This window comes from Bombina bombina, chromosome 1 (assembly GCF_027579735.1).
Source record: "Bombina bombina isolate aBomBom1 chromosome 1, aBomBom1.pri, whole genome shotgun sequence".
NCBI lineage: Eukaryota > Metazoa > Chordata > Amphibia > Anura > Bombinatoridae > Bombina > Bombina bombina.
Window position 1 is genome coordinate 1,307,605,845 of NC_069499.1, and position 12,221 is coordinate 1,307,618,065.

Consider the following 12,221-nt stretch of genomic DNA (forward strand, 5'->3'; position numbering starts at 1 on the left):
GAGCTCAATTTAATTTAACACGCGTCGGGATAGTGCGACCTCAGAGCTCTAGTTAATTCTAATGCTCGAATAATAAGTGTCACAAAACACATCAAAATACATTTAAAAGTACATTTACACTCATAAAAACACTATCTAATAAAACATTTTTTTAAAAATATTGTACAAAAAAAGTTATATGGGCTCAAAGATATGAGGTCTCAGGTGTTAGGGAAAAAAAGACTGCAAAGGGCTTTAACATGGAGATATATACATATACATGTCTAAATATCAATATGTACATTATTTATATATGTATGTATATATGTGTGTACAGATGCATTTATGTGTTTATATTTATATATATATGTATTTACAAACATATATTAACCTATAAACACATAAATTCATATGTATAAATATATAGACTTCCAAATATGGGGGATGCCCCCCAGTATATCAATAAGAGTAAATGTCCAAAGGATGTACTCGCCTTGATAAAAATACCAATTTATTGAGTAAACGTTTTCGGGGAGTAACCCCCGTCTTCAGACTCCAGTGACAAAAAACAAAGTGAACAAAATGCATACCATGTCGTATGTATGGGCACATAATAATTTTAATAATTCTTTTGATAATTTCTTTGACAACTTTTTGACCCCTTTTTTTGGGATAAAATTGCTGCCTTATTACACTATGGGGCCTATCTATCAAGCGCCGAATGGAGCTTGATGTCCCGTGTTTCTGGCGAGCCTGCAGGCTCCCCAGAAACAGCATTTATGAAGCAGCGGTCGCAAAGACCACTGCTCCAAAACCTGTCCGCCTGCTCTGAGCTCTGACAGACATCGCTGGAAATCAACCCCATTGGCCGCGAGTCTGCAGGGGGCGGCGTTGCAATGCTGAATACGGCGAGCATATTGCTCGCCGTATTCAGCGAGGTCTGGCGGACCTGATCCGCACTGTCGGATCAGGTCCGCCAGACCTTGATAAATAGGGGCCTATGGCTCCACATAGTACCTTCTTAATAATAATAATATATAATATATATATAATATAAAATACTAGTAATATATACCCAGTTCTACCTCATCTTCGTCTATCAGGCTGCATGCAATTTTCTGGAAATCAGCTATTTCTTTCTCCCTTAGCATTTTTAACATATGGATTTTATATCACTATTGTGTTGTACTTTAACTCACCTCCCATACTCACTATGTATACACTTTACACTTGCATATTATGTATAACATGTATCCTTTTGACACACAGGGGCAGTTCGAACGCTGCCAACACTTACGCAGTGACTTCACAGGTTGCACTTCTGGGTTCCCTCTGAAGCCGCAGCTCGATGGTCGGTGGCGTCCCTCCAGCCCTCTGACACTCTACTTATACACGACATGGTAAGCATTTTGTTCACTTTGTTTTTTGTCACTGAAATCTGAAGACAGGGGTTTCTCCCCGAAAACATTTACTCAATAAATTGGTATTTGTATCACGACGAGTGCATCCTTTGGACATTTACTCTTATATATATATAAAGGTATATGTACATTGGAGTCCTTTGCAGTCAAGTAGATGAAAATATGTTAAAGCATACATATGCAATATTCATATTTAATAAAGTGTTGTACTGTGTATTGTAAACATTTCATATATATATATATATATATATATATATATATATGTATATATCTATACATATATATATATATATATATATATATATATATATATATATATATAGATAGATAGATAGATAGATAGATAGATAGATAGATAGATAGATATAAAAAAAAAGATTCAATAGTAAATAAGCACTCACTGGACTTTGGCCATCCGTGTGAAAATAGTATTTATTTGTGACGTTTCGGGACACCAAACAGTCCCTTCCTCTGACCTTTGGTGTCCCGAAACGTCACAAATAAATACTATTTTCACACGGATGGCCAAAGTCCAGTGAGTGCTTATTTACTATTGAATCTTTGGATATTTTTTGTATAGCACCCTGGCAGCTGAGGATTGATGGTGAGAGTGCATACACCTACGAACTAAAATTATATATATATATAAATGAAGAAAACGGACAATCCAGGGCAAGTTAAAAACGATATCTTTTATTCACCAACGATAAAAAGGTTCCAGGAGGGTCCATATACAGGTTAGCAAGGCAACACAGGCAAACTGAAAGCTAACATGTTTCGGCTATACAGCCGTAATCATAGCTAATTCAGTATACCTGTGATGCCCTTTTAAAAGCAAAACAAGAAAGTAATTGGTCAATCAATACAACCAATGCCTGTGAAGCCTAGGCACCACCTTTAGGATTAACCCTTAATGCAGAATCAGTCTCATTCAACAATTCTAAGTATTAAGATTGGATATAGAGAGTCCAAAAGAGATAGTATTAAAGTGTTATGTAACATAATACACTTAAATAAACATATAAAAGTAATAAATACATACCTGATAAAGTGTATCAAATATATATAAGCAAAATAGTACAAACAGTCAATTGCTCATCATGTTTATCATAAAACTTTCCACAGTTTGTGGTGCAAATACCCTAAGAAGGAGAGAAATATACACACTAATTTAATCGGTGCAAAATGTTTTGCAAATACCCTAAGAAGGAGAGAAATATACACACCAATTTAATCGGTGCAAAATGTTTTGCAAATACCCTAAGAAGGAGAGAAATATACACACCAATTTAATCGGTGCAAAATGTTTTGCAAATACCCTAAGAAGGAGAGAAATATACACACCAATTTAATCGGTGCAAAATGTTTTGCAAATACCCTAAGAAGGAGAGAAATATACACACCAATTTAAACGGGGCAAAATGTTTTGCAAATACCCTAAGAAGGAGAGAAATATACACACTAATTTAAACGGTGCAAGATGTTTTGCAAATACCCTAAGAAGGAGAGAAATATACACACTAATTTAATCGGTGCAAAATGTTTTGCAAATACCCTAAGAAGGAGAGAAATATACACACTAATTTAATCGGTGCAAAATGTTTTGCAAATACCCTAAGAAGGAGAGAAATATACACACTAATTTAAACGGTGCAAAATGTTTTGCAAATACCCTAAGAAGGAGAGAAATATACACACCAATTTAAACGGTGCAAAATGTTTTGCAAATACCCTAAGAAGGAGAGAAATATACACACTAATTTAAACGGTGCAAAATGTTTTGCAAATACCCTAAGAAGGAGAGAAATATACACACTAATTTAAACGGGGCAAGATGTTTTGCAAATACCCTAAGAAGGAGAGAAATATACACACTAATTTAAACGGGGCAAGATGTTTTGCAAATACCCTAAGAAGGAGAGAAATATACACACCAATTTAAACGGGGCAAGATGTTTTGCAATTACCCTAAAAACTTGCAATTCCTACCGAGTGTGTGCACTTTAATGCTTTAAGCTGTATGTCACAGGAATCGTTATATTAGATGCTATTCGATTGTTTGGGAGAGACTGCCATTCTATAAATCCATTTGGGATACTGCTATCTGTGGATATCATTGGGTAGATTTGTTTGTTTATTTCTACCACTACACAAGTGAGAACTTTATACAACAGTTCCGTACCTTTTGGCTCAGTAAAAAACTCTCTTACACTGGACTATATATAAGTAAAGATATATTTTGATATGTATTGTAAGTGTAGATGTATATATTTTACTCAAAACTATCAGATATATGTAGTAATATGTATTTATGAATAAATAGAACATATTCTTTATGAATCATTGGAATAGGAAATATTAATATTTTCATGTCAGGTTAGCGCACTTAAGAAAATGCGATTGTGTGTGCCCGCAAGTAGGATGACTTCTATGGGGGAATACTTTAAATCGGGCGCAATATTCGAAGTTTGTCTTTTTGCGTGCGTTAGGTTAGTGCACAATTTAAAACCTTACTTCTTGTAGAGTTTAGCGTGGGAGCAATAAATAGCACTCCACTCGTAATCCTCATAATCTTGCCCACAGCTAGTATATATTATATTCACAATATGTACTGTATGTCATATGTCATTAAGCTGTTTCTTAATATTAATAAACATCCAACTCAGAATTCATTGCATGTATTATTTGGATTGTGGGTAAGAGGAGTAATTTAATAGTGTGTGTGTTTATATATACTGTATATATATATATATATATTGTCAAATTAAGTTTCTAAAAAACTAAAGGTTTATTTTCAATATTGTGCACCCCTGTATATTCAATTTTTTTCCGGGTTCCTTCCACTGAAGTAGAGACACCATTGAGCTATTGTTCTTTTTGTAAACCGCCATAATACAAGTCTGTAGTTTTTGAGCCATACAACCTTAGTACTATGATCATTTATCAATTACATGCTATGATATATAGTCTTGAAGAATGATTGGTCTCCTGGCAATGTGGTGCCCTTAGGGCCATAGAATGATCATGGTTCCCAGTACTCAGGTGGGTTAAGACAAATTGGTTGTCAGGAGATTCACAAGCTAGTCCTAAGGCACAAAGTGAAAATGAAATAGTGTAATCTCTTGGGTATATGATGGACGGATCATTGGAATCAAGAGAGCTATTTAACTAATGAGTTTACCATGATTACTTTGGAGATACCAAACCAGAACAAATGCTCAAAATGTAATGAACCTAAAATCTGACTATAATGGGAAAATAATAAATATATTATTTGTTGTAAATATGACTAGTGTCAGGAGGGTATTCTGAAGCAGAATGAAGCCTAAGCATGCATATACAGCTTGTTAAAGCCATATTCTCCCTAATTAACAATATGAAATAGATCCCACACCAGCTACACAATACTATTTATTGCAACAGAAATGTAGCTATGATTCTATCCCTATATTTATTTTATTGGTATCTATCTAACAATACTTTTTATCATGCACAACAAAGAGCATGTATTAATGAGAAACAAATGAGAAATTGTTAGTTAAAGCCCTTTAAACTGATGTTGAAACTAACAAGAAATACATATTTGTGTGAAACTACTTTGGGCTAGATTAAAAGTGGAGCAGAATTTTTCGTTCCTGATCATGTGTTAATCTCCCTAGGCTTCGGCTTTTTGCGCATGTTGGGTTGCACTCATATAACAAATTGAAAATATTTTTTTTTTTATTGCACTCAAACCCAACACACACAAAAAACGCGAACTCTGAATATCGTCACTGAGTTAACGTATTCCTCCATAGACTTCAATTGAGCGCAAGAACAGAATGACTTGTGCACAAACCCTGATCGCATTTTCATAAGTGCGCTAACCCGACATAAAATATTAAAGGGACAGTCTACACCAGAATTTTTATTGTTTCAAAAGATAGATAATCAATTTATTACCCATTCCCTAGTTTTGCACAACCAACACAGTTATATAAATACACTTTTTACCTCTGTGATTACCTTGTATGTAATCCTCTGCAAACTGCCCCTTATTTCAGTTCTTTTGACAGACATCCATGTTAGCCAATCAGAGCTGGCTCCCCTGAACTCCACGTGCGTGAGCACAGTGTTATCTATATAACACAGTGTTATCTATATGACATGAACTAACACCCTCTAGTGGTGAAAAACTGTCAAAATGTCCTGAGAGAAGAGGCGGCCTTCAAGGGCTTCGAAATTTGCATATGAACCTCCAACGTTTAGCTTTCAACTAAGAATACCAAAAGAACAAAGCAAAATTGGTGCTAAAATGAAAATTTGAAAATAGTTTAAAATTACATTCTCTATCTGAATCATGAAAGTTTATTTTGGACTAGACTGTCCCTTTAATATTGCACATTCTTCACATAGCAGAATATGTTCTATTAATTCTTCAATACAGCATTCAAAGGATAGGAAGGCACTCACAGGGTATTAGTCAAAGAAATACGTTTAATCATCAAAGTTTCAGGATCTCCCACGTTTTCAAAACAAGTTACAAACACAATAACAAACTCACCCTTCTTATCCTTAAGCACCTTCCACCATTATGGCGTTCCTGGCGGCGTCCCAGAAGTTACCCACATAACGTGACCCACGCGTCACGATCTCCGTAGTCATGGTAACCGGACACCACACCAGGAGCGTCTGTGAAAATAAAAACTACAGTGTATCATACAGTAGCGCAGCACACAAGAATATAGACATAAGTATTCAGCATAGTGATTAACACTGTGTGAATGAGTAGCCATCAAAGGATTCAATAGGACACATGGAGCATATGAATATTAAATAAAACATGTCATACGCAAGTCAGAAACATTAGCTGTCAAATAACAGTAGATTCTCCAAGTAAGCAATTGTCATGTTTCACTATAATTACTCTACTTGTAGGATCAAATAATCCTCTCCTATTATAGGAAACAAGATGTAAAAATTGTTAGCTTCGAAGGTAGTTATAAAGCATTGGTTTGTTAAAATCGATTATATAAACACACAGTCATAAAAAGATCTACAGTCTAACATCTATCTATCTGGGAATACTGTCACACATATAGGGCATAGTATGTTAATATACCTGTTGCAACAATTAATTCATACTACCAGAACCTTAGAAATTGCAGTATAACAGACACATATATAAATACAAAATGCAAGACACGTAAATGCAAATGTAAATAAGCAGCTACATATAGCCGTAAGCTGGCTATGTTAAAGGCAGCAGTGCCAGTCCAGATGCACATTTAGCCCTCAAGGGGTCATGGTCCCTAATGTGTAAATCCACCTGGACTCCCTTTGGAGCAGCATCTTGGGCCTAACGCCGCCTCTTGGTAATGGTGGAATATGATCTATAATGATGTATTTCAAGTCGGCAACACTATGCTCTGCATCAGCAAAGTGTCTGGCCACCGGTTGCTCAGATATTCCTTTATCAATAGCTGCCCTGATGCCATCCTAGTTCTTAGATCATCCACCGTCTGTCCGACATAAAACATGCCACACACAGTGAAGTAGATAGATTATTAATTTTGTTGTACAAGTAAACCTGTGCTTTATTGAAAATTTCTTGGTGGAATAAGGATGGCTGAATTTATTCCCAGTGGTAAAAGTCCCACAGGTGGTGCAGCCTAAGCATCGAAAACAACCCGGTTTGGTTTTCAACCACATGGTAGTCATATAACAATTTCTGGGGTCAGTTTTTATGAGCTGATCACAAAGGGATCTAGCTCTGCAGAAGCCCATTCTCTGTGTCTGTGTGTTTTTCAAAGGTAAGTCTCTGTCTGTGGCCAGGAGGGGTCAATTTTGTCTTAAGGTTTCTGCAATCCCATGTTTTCCCAACATATACGTTGTACAGAAAGTAATCCTATCCTCTTGTTTAGGTATCTTAATTGCTTCCAACAGTTCTGCAATTTCTAATATGAATAGAAATTGGGGACGGGAGAATCAGTAGTATGAATTAATTGTTGCAACAGGTATATTAACCTACTATGCCCTATGTGTGTGACAGTATGACCAGATAGATGCTAGACTGTAGATCTTTTTATGACTGTGTGTTTATATAATACATTTTAACAAACCAATGCTTTATAACTACCTTCAAAGCTAACAATTTTTACATCTTGTTTCCTATAATAGGAGAAATTTGTTTGATCTTACAAGTAGAGTAATTATAGTGAAACATGACAATTGCTTACTTAGAGAATCTACTGTTATTTGACAGCTAATGTTTCTGACTTGCGTATGACATGTTTTAGTTGATATTTATATGCTCCATGTGTCCCATTGAATCCTTTGATGGCTACTAATTCACACAGTGTTAATCGCTATGCTGAATACTTATGCCTATATTCTTGTGTGCTATGCTCTTGTATGATACACTGTTGTTTTTATTTGCACAGACGCTCCTGGTGTTATGTCTGGTTACCATGACAACGGAGATCGTGACACGTGGGTCACGTAATGCGGGTAACTTCCAGGATGCCGACAGGAACGCCGTAATGGTGGAGGATGCTTAAGGATAAGAAGGGTAAGTTTGTTATTGCATTTGTAACTTGTTTTGAAAACAGGGGAGACCACGAAACGTCAATGAATAAAAGGATTTCTTTGACTATATTAAAAAATTGGTAAAATATATATATATATATCAATACCCATATCTACATATATATACTGTGTATATATATATATATATATATATATATATATATATAATTATATTCAGGTATAGATTTATAAAGATATATATAGAAATATCTATTTCAAAATACATTAAAGGGACAGTTTACTCAAAAAAATGTTCCCCTTTAATTTGTTAACTTTACCTGCTGTAGTGTATTAAATTGTTTACAAGTATTTAAATTACCCTTATATTGGCATTTGAATTATTTTATTTAGCCTGTGGTATCCCCACCCATCCTGAAAGTTTTTGGCCATGAGGCCAAGCTGTATTAACACGGCCAGTAGAAGAAATTACACTCCCAGTGGGTTATAGAAGAGATAAGGTAATACAATGTTAATTTTCCATTGTTCACTCCAAGTATTGGTGATTGGTTTATGGACAGATATAAGATAAAGAAGCATGCATATGTAAACAATGTGATAAAGTAATGAGATCTGATTATACCTACAAGCTCAACACATTTTATTAGGGTGTGGCTTCAAAACACAAAATCATATAATTCATATACACAAATAAGCCTTAAAAAATAAAATCTCATACATTTTATACTCTGCAGCTGGTAAAAAAAGTAATTGTAAACACATTAAGGGAAACATTTTTTTATAGTATACTGTCCCTTTAAATTTGCCGAAAAAAATGAATGCTGGCCAGGATAGAAAGGTGTCAGAACACACAGTGCATCACAGCTTTCTGCGTATGGGGCTGCATAGCTACAGATCAGTCAGAGTGCGCAAGATGACCCCTGTCCACCGCCAAAAGCGTAATCAACGGGGACGTGAGCATCAGAACTGGACCATGGAGCAATGGAAGAAGGGTTCCTGGTGTGATGAATCACATTTTCTTTTAGATCATGTGGATGGCCGGGTGCATCATTTATCTAGTGAAGAGATGGCAGCAGGATGCACTGTGGAAAGGAAGCAGACTGGCATAGGCAAGGCTATGCTCTGGGTAATGTTCTGCAGGGAAACCTTGGGTCCTGGCAAACATGTGGATGTTACTTTGAAATTTACCACCTACCTAAAGATTGTTGCAGACCACATAATACCCTTCATGGCAATGGTGTTGCCTGATGGCAGTGGCTTCTTACAGCAGGATAATGCACCCTGCCACACTGCAGAAACTGTTCAGGAATGATTTGAGGAACATGACAAAGAGTTCAAGGTGTTGCCTTTGCAGATCTCAATCCAATTGAACATCTGTGGTATGTGCTGGAGCAACAAGTCCGATCCATGGAGGCCCCAAGTCGCAACTTGCAGGATTACTGGATCTGCTACTAATGTCTCATTCAGAGGTTTTCTAGAGTCCATGCCTTGACGCATCAGAGTTGTTTTGGCAGCAGGAGGGGGACCTACATGATATTAGGCAGGTGGTTTTAATGTTGTGGTTGATCAGTGTATGTCTATATATGTATACATATGTATTTGTGTGTTTATATGTGTCTGTAAATACATATATACACAAATAAATACAAAAATACATATGTACATGCTCTCTCTCTCTCTCTTTTACACACACACACACACACACACACATATATATGTATATATATATATATTTATATTTATACATATACATACTCAAACATACAAATTAAGACATGTAGATGTTTGTATCTCTATGTTAAAGCCCTTTTTAGGCCTTTTTTTCTTACACCTAAGACCTCGTATATTTGACCCCAGTTCTATTGTGCTCAAGCGAATGCGCATACTCTCAACTCGTAATACCACGTTACTTCCGCTGTGTGCAAAAAGTCACAATAAACCCCTTTTGGCTTGCATGCAACAGTTAGCGCGCCACTCATTATCAAGTACATTATATGCAAAGGAGTGATCTAACACTGTGTATCATAGTTAAATAAGAATTGTAATCAAATTATATAATAAAATTAATAATAACAATAAAAATGATAATAATAATAATAATAATAATAACAGTAATAATAACAATAATAATAATAATAATAATAACAATAATAATTATTATTATAATTATTATTTAGAAAAATAATGTAGGGTGTTCATTTGAATTCGAGAAATTAGTTTGAATTATAACTTTATTGAATTATGAAACAGAAATGGCAAAATTCATTGTTTAACATTCCAAATTTTCTATTTATTAAAAAATATCATTATGATGAATAAGAGGACATTGACTGACTTTACTTATTCTGTCATTTGTGTTTGTTCACTTACTTCTCTCCAACTTTGCCTTTGAAATGTATTTCCTTTAAAGTTAAGATGACCTTAATGATAATTCATGGTTATTAGTATATGCTTTCAGCTTTCTAGTGTATTCTTGATATTTCAAAGGAAATAGGTGATACATGTGTTCAAGAAATACCTGTAGCTACAATTTTATCTGTTTCCCAGATTTTAAAAATAAACCCTCTAAATCTCTGAAGTGAAGGTGGGGGAGAGATGTGAGTTGTAAAATATGTATACGAAATGATGTACTGAACAGTAATTCCAACACAAACAAGAACAATGAAATGTGTTGTCTAACAATAGCAACAACAAAAAAATTCATACATTTGTTGTCCGTTATGACAATAAAGATAAAACAACAGAGAAAAATACATATAAAAGCAAGTAAAATATGAGCAACACAAAAAGGTACTTAATTGAATGAAAAAGGAAACTTGTGCATTATTTTTTTTTCAGGTGAAGAAACAGTTACAACTGACAAGTAAGGCATTATTGGTCTTTCAACCTGAATATCCAATGTCTTTTTTTATACACAGTCAAATTTATATCTCTTATGAGCCATTGACCTGTTCTTATTACCCTTTAGTTGTAGGATCAGTCCCCATTGTAAGTGGTACCTGGCTGTATCAAGTAAACATGATTATTGCAAAGCAAAAGGTCAACGGTAGGCAGAAAGAGATATCATGTGACCAATGAAGCAATTGCCACTGTGTTTGAGGTGTCACAAGGCATTTTATTATTTGATAAATGTTTCCAATTATCTTGCTATGATCTTTCATTTGAATACAGTTGCATTTAATTTCATATTATTGTTGGTGTGTGATTATAATTAGCAACTGTGTTTCTGATGGGGAACGATATCCACACATACATATTATTATTTTCCCCTTCAGTAAGAAAAAAAATGGAGTTCATATTTTATGAGGCAAATGGATAGAAACAAATTAACAGTAAGTGGGGCAAAATAGAGTGCAGTCTGAGTTGTCACCGACCTACAGGACAAGCTAAGGTATGATCTGCCACAGCGGTACAACTCCCCTTTATTGTTGTGTAAAAATGATACTAGACATTTTGCAATTTACGTTTGATGTAATGAAATAATGTGGTTTTTAATGACTGGACTAAGTTTTCACAACCCATGTGGAAGGCAAGAATTATGCATTGGCTCAGTTCTCAGTATTATTTTGAACATGGTTAGTAAATATTTGTGGACAAGTGATGCAATTATTGAGTTCATTTCCTGCAATAGTTTGTTTACAGATAGAGATTATACTGAGATGTACAAAGACTGTCATATTGTAATTTGTGTAAGTCCTATTGTTAAGGGGGAACCCATTTGGGCTGATCTAAAAAAAAAAATAAACAACTGTCTACTAATTGCATAATTTAAACACTGCACTCCAGGTAAACATAAAATATTATATAAAATGGCAACTAAAGTTAAAAAATAGATAAAAGAGAGAAATGGTAACATTGACACACATACCCCAAGGTCATAGATCTATCAGCTATCTTTTAAATAGGAACTCGAAAAACAATAAATTATGACCATACAAATAAATAATTAATTCACTTTTTACACCCAATCAATCATTAATTTATTATAATGGTTTATGCAAAGGTATGTGGAACAGTAATCTAATATGAAAGAGGTTTGCTAGCCGATATCTAGTGACAGCAATTAAATAATAATAATAAAATAATAATACAATAATTAAATATTTTCTTTGGACTTATGTTCATTTCTTGATTTGAAAGCCTTTGTATTCATTACATCCACAATTTAACTTTAGCAGCCTCACCATTTAATTACCAATAACAACTGAAGCTTAAAAATAATGTTGCCATCTCTTATCTTTGTGTGTTCTAAGGATAAAAGGTGTATTATGTTTTTAACGAGTTAAAAAAGGAGCA